Raw genomic sequence first — 11,610 nt, forward strand, 5'->3', positions numbered from 1 at the left:
GCCACGCTAGACGGCGGATATATATTATTTAATTATAATAAAGTTACAATAAGTTAATATATAATTATATATACAGTACCTAATTTATATATAATTAATATATAATTATATGTACAGTACCTAATTTATATATAATTTATATATAATACTGTACAGACGATAGCAAACTCAATTTAGCCGCTCCGTAGCGTGGCGCAAAGTCGGAGGAAAGTAGTTCGGCTGCTCATCCGCTATTGGTCCAGATTCTATCAATCTTGTCACGAAACGACGTTATAAGAGGTACTTTATACGAATGTTGCTACAATTTTTTCGCTACGTTATAGGAATTGTCGTTATAGGAACGCAAGTTATAAGGGGATCGACTATACCTCAATTCTCTATTGATCATCGATAAGTCGTCGTTCTATTGTCTTGACGACGATTTGCCGTCAAAGGAATGGCAAGTGTCTTCTTCGAGACTTCGTATTTCCCTTTTTCGGCAGACGTCCACTTTTATGGGAACACTTATGACCAAACTTTTATTCATTGGAACATGACAAACGCCCAGACCTGTCCTTTTATGGGTTTAGCCTGGGAAAGTGGTCAGGTGATCGGCAGTTGTTCAAATCGAAGGTTTCTTTTGCAGGTGCGAGTACAACGATGAGTTTCGTCGATGTAACGGTGTCGCTTTCCTCTCCTTTCACAATCGGATGTTATCATTCATCAACTGACTGTTAAAATTCTCATCCATTTGTTGATAGAGAACGTCATTGGATCCGTATCTGGTGCGATGTTTTTTTTAACTATCGCGACAGATGTTATTTAAAAATTTTCTTAAAAACGGATTTTAGTATCCCTAAAACCATGGATTTCACATTTATTTCTATTTAGATTGTATACTTAGTCTGAAAATAAGGTGAGTACATAAGCAATAATACACGTAAAAGAATTTACTGTGAAATTAAAATTTTCGTATATAATCTTAATTTCACAAAGTCTTGTAAATAAAAACAGATAAACTAACTAAATTATCAATTTATTAATACTTACTTTATTAAATTCGGCTTTACAAACAGCTCTTGTCCGAATGATTCCTTAAATCAAGGTTTTCTCTCTATTTCTAAAGCATTGAATTTATTGGAAATTAAACATATAATGAAGACTGCGTTTGGTTATTCGTTGATTTTTAACAATTTCCGGCAATTTTTTTGTCGGTAGCTTTTGGGGACCTTACGTTTTCTATGTTTTAGTTTAAAATTTCCCGAACGGAACTTTTTAATTCACATTTGACGTTAAAAATTTACGATCGTCTTCCCCAATTTTTTCTTACTGTTTGCACAGTGTTGTATCCTTTTTGGAACTCATTATGCATAATATTATGCTCGCTATACTTCTTATTCAAAGACATCACTTCACATTTTGTTTGAACAAAGACTTTAAAAGTAAGTTTCTAAATAAAGAATAAAATTTCACACTATTTATAATATGTTAAATTTCACAACAGTTATATTTAAATCCTACATCAACATTAAAATGCGAAAGTGCAAGGTGTGTGACCAATACGTGCAATCTTTGCTTTATTATACAGTATTAACGTATTTTATTTATAGTTTACATGTTTTAATTTATTTCTAGAACATAGCGTATCGCGATAGATTTGAGGCGGAGCCGGAAAGAAACGAGCGATCTTTGCACCCGTTAGGCATTGAAGAAACGATCATGGCGCAAAACCTTGGCCTGTCCTGTACCGCCACAAAAAAGGAATACTTGTGTTTTGTTCGTTTCTCGACCTTATTTTCCGTTCGGCGCAGGCAATGCTGTTTTTATTTTTGACCCCTAGACCTAAATTTTGTCGGCACGCTCAGTTGCATCAGAGAGCACGGACATCGTCACTTTCATACTTCTGTATATCGAAAACGAAATCACGGACTGCTATTTATTCACATTTTTGACTTACTCATCGCAATTAATGGAAAATGGCAAAGTTCAATCAAAATCGATCGAACAGATTTTCAGAACGAACACAATTCTGTAAGCCACATAAAAAAGCTTTAATGACGCTCCACCTCAATTAGGGAATTAAATTGTGTTATTTTTGCCTTTAATTATGAGCATTTGTTATTATAAGTTTACCGAAGTAGATATTTTTGGGGGTCTGGAATACATTAATTGACTGTCCATTATTTCTAATACAAAAATCGATTTGGGGTTCGAATCAACTCCCGGAATGAATTAAATTCAAAGTAAGAGGCACCGCTGTACTTATAATTATCCAGACATTTTCAATTTCGTGTTAGCAACTGTTTAAATCTGTTTGGATCGGCGTTTGAGTAGTGTCTGTTGTTTCCAGTTTGGACAGCATGGAAAGTAATAAGTGTCCTTCTGTAATTCTATCGGAATTAAAAAAGTATCGAAAAGTCGATTCGTAGTAGTATTCTACAATTCAAAATATAATAACACATTAGCATAATGCTTATTTATATTTACAAATTTCTTAATTGTTTAATATCTTAACCATTCGCTCATTCCAGCAACTACCAAAGGAAGCTATGTGTGGACAATCGCTGCTACTAAAGTAATTCTTATTTATTATGTTAATCATTATTTAAATTAATTAATTTTAAATAATTGCATTATCATCATCTTTTATCAGCAAAATTTTTACGGAAAGAGTTATTACCGCGAGGTGTTAGCAACTGATCCTGTGTTTAGCATAATTCAACAAAAATTAAAATTCAGGTAAACTTTTTTAAGTATTGAAAATTTTTTAAATTTATTAAAACATTTTAAATTCTTGAAATAAATTACATTAAAAAATGAAAAAAGACAAACACAAAGTAAATGATTTGTTTTATTTTTTTCTAAATTCCCCTTTCTCTTTTCAATTCTTTCATCAAACTTATTAATTAATTTAATTTCATATAAGTTAGTGTATTAAAATTGCTTTAAAACACTCTTTTATAAAATTGCTTATAATAAAAATATAATTGATTGGTTTTACAAGTAATCAATATTATCTTATTATTATTATTGTGTTGGGTTTAGTGGGTAATACTCGGCTTAAACCGGTGGCTGTGTACTATGCCGGACTAGAGTCAAGGCAAAGCAACCAAAACAAATTAAATAAGTGTGTCAGTGTCTGTATTCAGGAATTTCCTAACAATGTGGCATGTATTCAATATAGTGGCCTTCTGTAGTGTTATGTATGTTTCTACTCAATTCTAATGTTCCCAGGCTTTTGTGTAGCGTGTGTGGTATCACACCTGTACAGGAGAGAACAACAGGTACAATAAGCACCCTATCCATCCTCCACAGATGCCTTATTTCCTGGGCGAGTTCTGTGTACTTGCTAATTTTTTCAGTGCATGTGTTTTGTACATTGTGAGTGTTTGGAATGGCTATGTCTATAATGTATGTGATTTTATTGTGTTTGTCAATGAGTGTGATGTCTGGTCTGTTGTGGTAAATTGTTTTATCTGTGATTATGGCTCTGTCGTAATACATTTTGTGCGTGTTATTTTCCAATACTGTCTGTGGAATATACTTGTAGTATGGTTCGTGGATGTCTGCCAATTTGTGTTTCTTTGCAAGCTCTTGGTGTATTATATTTGCTACTTGATTATGTCTATGTAAGTAATCTGTCTGTGCCAAGAGCTTGCAACCAGAAGTGATGTGTTGTATAGTTTCTGGCATGATGTGACATTTTCTGCATGTGTCATTTGTGAGTGTTGTATCTTTGAGTATGTGTATTATTATTATTATTATTATTATTATTAGTAGTAGTAGTAGTAGTAATCAATATTATCTTATTATCCCCCTTATACCGATAAAAAATATTTTCAGATATAACTTTGCAGAATTACGAGACTACGAACTGGACAATAGAAATGGCAGTCTTCGTGGATCATTTGGTCAAATTGCAAACAACGTAACTATAATTTTAATGTATATTTCCATGGTGCAAAATATTCTTAATTTCGATGAAGAAAGTCTCCGAACATTAATTATAATCGAATTAAAAGTATAAATACGAAATACCTAGTCATATTTTCTAAATTACGGTAAAATGCAATATAAGTAAGAAATGAAATTTGCTATCGTAACGAATCGATAAGACGAATTTCTCGCGAAAAAATGTTAATTTACAAGTTTCTGTCGAGAAAACATTAAAAGTAAAAGCATTTTAATTTATAAAATACAGAAGTCGAGTAACAAATATTTTGTTGTAATGTTAATGCGCCTATTTCATTTTTTAAAACGTATTCTTTTGCGTTTTACTCGGTATCAACTACGTTATTTGGCAGATAAAATTTAACAAATTTTAAAAATTTTGAAATATGAACGTAAAAAGATCTATAATTCATTTGCAATACATTTATTAATAAATGATTTTACTTAGTTCCGGGCTTAATCCGTTATTAATTGCATAAATGGATTTATAGAATCTTGATTTCGTTATACAAGTATTTCATTCTTTCCAAAAACCATGTCACATTTCATGCCTATCACCACATTCAAAGGTGGAAAAATTTATTTAATTATGAAATTATTCAAATTAATTATAAGATTTCAAAATATGCAACGAGTGAAAGTTTTCCTAATAAAATATACGAATGTCGTTAATAATATTTCCACTTATATCTTCTTTTTAATATTTAATCTGTCATCTAAATATATAAAATTACTTGTCCCGACTGACTGACTGAGTCACTGATTCATCATCGCCCAGAGCAAACCGCTGAACCTAAACAGGTGAAATTTGGTACACAGTTAGGGTATCTGTGGTGACTGAAAAAGAAGTTTATGTTATAAAGATATTTTTATTTAAATTCGAAATGACATTAATATAGATTTTTACTTGTTTCGCAATTGTCGGTTTGTCTTGAAAATTTTCAGTTTTATTTTTGGAACATTGTGATAATAATTCATCATTAAGAGAAAGCGACGTGCAAGGTTTACAGGCGCAGATGCAGTTTCTTTGCGTTTTTGCGGGAAATCGAACATAATATTAGACCCATCTAAAAATTTTCTAATTAGTTTGGAAACACGGGGACCTAAGTTTTGCATTCTGTGAAAACGGGTAAGATTGGCTATAATGTAATTATCTTAATCTTCGTTATCGTTACTTTTTGCCCGAGCAACGCTGCTAGTATTTAATCTGTCATATATACATTCAAAAGTCTGCTTCGCACAAACGATATTATAAATCTATGGTTCCCAGTCTACAGTCTAAGGCCAAATTCGGCTCACAAACTTATTTGTCGCATCATCTATAAATGATAGAAATAGGCCTGTCTACTTTTTGTACAATTTGTAAGAGGAAGCGGGCCGCAATTATTTTGTATATGAAATATGCAAAATCATTTTGGTCCGTCTACCTAAGACACACGTGCGATTTAATCCGCTGACCGAAAAGTTTGAGTACAGTTGTAAATTTTAGTAGGTAAACAATTTCAGCCATTACATTGCGCTGTTTTCAGAGATGGGAGCTTCTTCTGTAGACAGAGCGCTCCGTGTCTTATTTCATTATGCAAACAACTGTCTGTAACTATTAATCAGCTTCGTGAATATTTTATACCCTTACTGTTAACTTACTCTGCACAAATTTTAGCCTAACTAATTAATGCTAAACAACTGTTATTTCAACGTACAAAAAGAGAAATCTTCACTCATAATCTGTACATTAAAAAATAATCTGTTATTTACACAAAACTGAATATATGACAACATAATTTATTATTAATAGCAAGCAGATATTTCACTTATACCTCACCTCATCACGTCCGATCTGTTCCCTAAGGCAGACTTTTCTACTATAGTTAAATTTGACAGCTATTCTTTCATTATTCAAGAAGGAGAATCGACAGTAAACTGGAAGTCCATTTTTCAACCGTTTTCTATCCAAGTAAGTGATATATTCGCTTATGATTACAACAATATTGTAACGAAATTATTTACTTGTCCTATTTTATATAAAAGGTGTGGATTACAATATTCATCTCGACAGTGGTAGCCGGATTAGTCTTTCTGAGAATAATCAATTATAATCGTGGGTATAACAAAAAAAAAAACTTATGGACTCACAAAACGATGTGCTGGTTTCTCTTCTCAACTCTCACAAATCAAGGTATTGTTCGAGCTTACACATTAACTTCTATAATCGGTTTTATAATCATTTGTTTTTATCAGGAACCAATCTCAACACAATAAGACGACCACTTTCGAGAATACTGATCGGAATCTGGTTAATCTCAGCATTTATCTTAGCTTCGAGTTACAGTGGCTGTTTAATGTCCTTTCTTACAGCACCCGAATATGAAAGTATGCCCACCAATTTTTACGAATTAGCAACTGCTGTAAAAGAAGAAAGTGTGTCTTGTGGCATATTACGAAATGGTTTTGCTCATATATATCTAGCGGTAAATATAATTTTATACGTACAAATACTTGTATACAGACGGATTCAGTTGTGTGTTTTATTTTGGATAGATGTAATATATACATTGAATTATACTAACACAGCCACATAGAGTACCTGAAATGGGGTAAAAATTAATTGGAATAGTTTCTCTCATCTCGATCAACATATTCTCTTTGACCCGCACAAAAATCAATAAATTTACACAAGGTTTAAGTTGAATGTACCAATATATTTTACGAAATTATTACAAAAGTTGCTTCTAGTCCTTGGTATAATTAAATAAAATGGGTGTGATAAACCCTTACTAATATCTGCCTCACGGTTGTTGATAATTTAATTAATTTAATATATTTAGTTAGCGTTATTAAATTTATCAGCATTAAATGCCTTTAAAATAACTTTTTGTTGCGAAGATCACTATCGTGTTGATCTACATACGGGAAAGTGGGCAAAATTGTTTATCTGCACGAACTATTATCCTCGGAGTTACACACAAAATCTACTATATGTTGATCTTTTATTTGATTTCTTGTTGAATGTTTCATAGAAAATACTTTTAAGAAATCATTTTCTAAATCTACAAAACATAAAACCAAAAATCAAGATTTTCAACAATATACTTTCTGATTAAAAGAAAGATTTTACAAAGAATTATAAAAATGAAGTAAGAATTACTAACATATGAATATTAATTGAAAATGAAAAATATGTAGGCCTAATTTATTATAAGAAATTAGATTAGAAGCCGTATAATATATTTTTGAATTGACAGACTATTTCCTAATCACATAGAAATTGAAAAACTCATTATATGAGATATATGTATTCTCTATTAAGTTAATTAATCCAAATATGAAGAGCGTGCAAAGTAAACGAGAAATTACAAATCCACTGATTTCTGAATGTTGAATTTTTGAATCATAAAAAATCTATTGAAAAACATCTGTTACAATAGTCTTACTGTCTTATTTATTCAGTAGAAGTAGACTTCTTATGGTGAAACAGAAAAACAGTTGAAAACGTTCAGTTAGTTTAGTTTCTTGGTACAAAGATCATTCTGGTGATCATGCTACGCCGTGAGCCAAGGATAAATAAATAACGTTGAGAGTAAAATATAAAACAACTGCTGCACAAAATAAACAAACAAGTGTAAATAGTGTAACTATTTACTATAATAGATGTTAAATTACATTAAGTGCACATATTGGACGATCTTTACGCTTGGGTAAGAAGTCACGATTCAGCCAAGTGCGTCAGATTCTTTCGTGTAAGAATAACTTAAGAGCTAGAAGCATGCAATTTAATATCTAATGTTTACCATTATTGATTATTTCGTTATGATTGTCAGTTTCACACGACATTCATACAAATGATTTTCTTACTTAAAAAAAAATAGATCCAGATTTCATAATCACTCCGCGTGTGCATACAGTACATACATATACATATAATTATTATTACATTAACATCCAAACCTTCAACATTATTGAGGAGTGGTAAAATCTGAGTCACGCATTTTTGTCATACACTTCCTATAACGCAAATTTCTCTAATGATCTTCGAACACAGATGTTACTGATATCAAAAGTAATAATAGCGTAAGTTTACGTGATGAAATCAAAAGTCTAGACAGGTGCAACAGGTGCACAGACGCAAGGTCCGAGACTAAGGGGACCTAAGAAAAAGCAACTGATAAAAGTTGCAAAATAACTAAAATTTTTACAATTTCATAATGAACTCAGGATATTTTTCTTCTAATTTTCAATTATAAATTCAGACTATGTACAAAAAATTATTTAATTTTTGAGTCTATCAATTCATCCTTTTTCATACACCATAGAAGTAGCCTTTACATTGGTTTGAAGAAATCACTTCATAAAAACGTATAACAATAGGTAAAAATTTACAATTAAAAACGATCAGACGTCAGCCTTTCATTTTAGGTATCTGACGCCTTAACATTAAAAATTAAGTAAATCTTCTCACCAACTTGGCAGTTGGTGAGAAGATTTACTTAAGATTTACTGGTTCAAGCCCTCTAGTGGTGGATATCCACCACTAGAGGGCTTGAACCTGATACTGATGGTATAAAACTTGGCAGTTGGTGAGAAGATTTACTTAATTTTTAATGTTAAGGCGTCAGATACCTAAAATGAAAGGCTGACGTCTGATCGTTTTTAATTGTAAATTTTTACCTATTGTTATACGTTTTTATGAAGTGATTTCTTCAAACCAATGTAAAGGCTACTTCTATGGTGTATGAAAAAAAGGATGAATTGATAGACTCAAAAATTAAATAATTTTTTGTACATAGTCTGAATCTCTAATTGAAAATTAGAAAAATAAACTAAAATTTTTGTTTATAAACACATGAGAACGATCTTGTTATTTCTCGTGTGAACGCAAATTATTATTTTAGAAAGAAATGAAAAGACAAAAAATCAAACGTTGCACAGACAGACAAGAAGCTAGTTACAACACTAGAGTGGTCTGCATTACGTACAGCATCGAGTACTGATGAGTAATCAGTGCTTTTTGACGTATATAATATAGAACAACGCAGCCGAGGGCTAGTATAACTTTTACGAGATTCTTTATCTTTACAGTCCTATTAGCTACGACAACTGTCGTACGGATCTCCACACATGGCAAACATGCGATTAAATGTTCGTATCTCAGAAATAGTAAAGAGATTTTCAGTCACGGAAAGAACTAACACCCGGAAGAACATTGTTAAAGACACTTCGAGTCAATTATTAAATAAAGTTCAAAATCTCAAAATGATAAAAAAAAGTTTAGCAGCTACGTAATGTCAAATGTAAACCCTGGAACCCCATCGACCGATTAATTCACTTAAGTGCTATCTACGTTGTTTAAAAGTATTTATTATTATTAATTTGCTCCGCATTGTTTTAAATTACATTTTGACTTATCGTCGATTGAACTTTAAAGATTATTATTATTTAAACATGACAATATCAAAACCGTCCTTAAGCAAAATCTAACACGGTCATTTTTATTTGATATATAATTAAAAAAAACAACTATACACATCGTCCGATCGTAATTTTCCATTAACAATTGAGGATATCAGTACTGTAAATATACATATATACATTAATAAATATAATGAGATATTTATGCAGAAAAAGTTAATCTCACTATGTCTTATTTATGTTTTTCAGGAGTTTCGTAACAGAGAATATACGAAAGTATTAAGCAATCATATTTTTTCAAAAAATAATCTTTTTGAATCATTTCATTCGAAATCGGTCACAGAAACACTCTACAAAGGTCATTTTGCATTTGTGCACGATAAAAATGCAATTAAAACAAAAAGAAGTATTTTAAAAGGAAAATGGATTATATCAGAAGACACGTTGTTTACAGTTTATCGAGCTTTTGCAATGAGGAAAGGCTTCCGATATAAAACCCACGTTAACAAAATGTATGAATTTTGTGTGGTTCAACGTAAGTAAAACTGATTTTTTCCTCAATTTTTATAAGAAATTTTAATTGTTTTGCAGAATATCTCGTTTAATTGAAGCCGGGATCACAGAACGTGTTTATGGACCAGAAGACACTATACACAGCGAAACTGATTCGACAACTTTTTCATCTTTAACTGCTGAAAAATTCATAGGAACATTTGCACTTCTAATTCTAGGCTGTACTTTATCTATTATTTCCTTTGTTATAGAATATGCAATTAAGAAATGAAGATATGTTACCAATTTAATTTTCAATATATCACAGAATTAATATTCTTAGATGATAGTTTAATTATTAGCTAAATATTTTATGATAATCTAATTATCATCAAATATTGAAAATTATAACAGCTTTTAAATAAAATTAATGACCTAAAAATATTATCAATTAAATCATAAATAATAATCAACAGCTATACTCTACTCTTCCACTAGAAACCAGTTCCTCAAATTTACAACCAATCCGCAATTTCTTTCATGATGCCTTTCGTATTTCTGTTATATGTGAACTTTGTCATCTTACTGAGATCATTGTTTGAGGCCTTTGCTGTGCCAATCTCGCAGCTTCTAATCATTCCTGTTATGCCTATTTTGTATTGTAGAGCTTCAGCCACATGCAAAATTCTGTCCATTTCTCTTTTTCTGTCCACAACACTACTACAATATAGAATAGCCTTTCTAATTAGAGCTTGGAATGCTGCAGGTTATACCGGTAAAAATCATTCGATTGCAAGATGTAAAGTGATAATTTTTCTGTTATTTTTGGATTTAAACGTATGTAATGTATTTTGGAACACCAATATTCTAATGTTCTTGTTTAACCTAAAGATGGCCTATAGAATGGGCTGAAAAGGTTAGTATACTTTTACAGTAATAAATTATCTTGGCAACTTAAGGTGTATTTTGATGGTCTAATAATTATTTGCCGAGTGTGTTCTGTTAATTGTTATGCCACATTTCACCATACTATATCCAATAATGTCTTTCCTGTAGGATTTTTTAAATGCTTTACCATTTTTCAACTTTGGCAGATTAAAAACACTAATTATTAATTAGTCTTCACTATGACAGATGAAATAAAATCCTTCCACTGTGCAAATGATGTAGTTCGGCACACGCCTGGCTACCATACACGTTTTGTGCCCTTCAACGCCACCAGATTAGAAACGTCTCGTGAAAATCAATTTATAAGTTCAGCATTCTGATGAACTTACTTCCAGCCTGTTCGAGTTCCACGTCAAAAACGCATGTCGTCTCTATATACCAGCGTGCAACTGGCTTTTTCATTCAAACATTTTTAGACAGACCCTCGGCTGTTGGCAAACCGGAAGCACTCGTTTGTGCGTTCCACGCCATAGGTTGCAGAAGTGAAAGAAGCCACGACACCTCTGTGTATCATCGAAGAGCACGAAAGACGGCTGTTTACGTAGTCGGAGTGCAGAGTGCGTAGTGAGTGGCATCTCTGGTCACCAATGTTCCCTCTAATTTCTTTTGTAGATGAGCAGAACATATACTTCTCTGAGCAAAAAACTTTCTGCTAAGCAGATTGAGCAAAAAATTTTTCTGAGAATATATATAAAATCTTATTTTTTCCTATAAAAATTAAAATAATTAATTATAAAGTAGAGATTAAAATTCATTTTAAAACATACTTTTATACGAAATATTATCTCTTGTCAATGATTTAATGTATTTAATCGAAATATACGCAGCAATAAT

At 31.5% G+C, this 11,610-nt stretch overlaps 1 long non-coding RNA gene across 1 annotated transcript in view; it reads left to right on the plus strand.

Annotated features, from left to right (window-relative positions):
• Positions 1-2,717, plus strand: part of LOC111632055 — a 6,285-nt gene extending 3,568 nt beyond the window's left edge. The window contains exons 2-3 of the long non-coding RNA XR_002757802.1: positions 2,511-2,554; positions 2,633-2,717. This is a non-coding gene — a long non-coding RNA (uncharacterized LOC111632055). The remainder of the gene's footprint in view (positions 1-2,510; positions 2,555-2,632) is intronic.
• Positions 2,718-11,610: the final 8,893 nt, after the last annotated feature.

Source organism: Centruroides sculpturatus, unplaced genomic scaffold (assembly GCF_000671375.1).
Source record: "Centruroides sculpturatus isolate CEXI.00-Female unplaced genomic scaffold, Cexi_2.0 scaffold658, whole genome shotgun sequence".
NCBI classification, from domain to species: Eukaryota; Metazoa; Arthropoda; class Arachnida; order Scorpiones; family Buthidae; genus Centruroides; species Centruroides sculpturatus.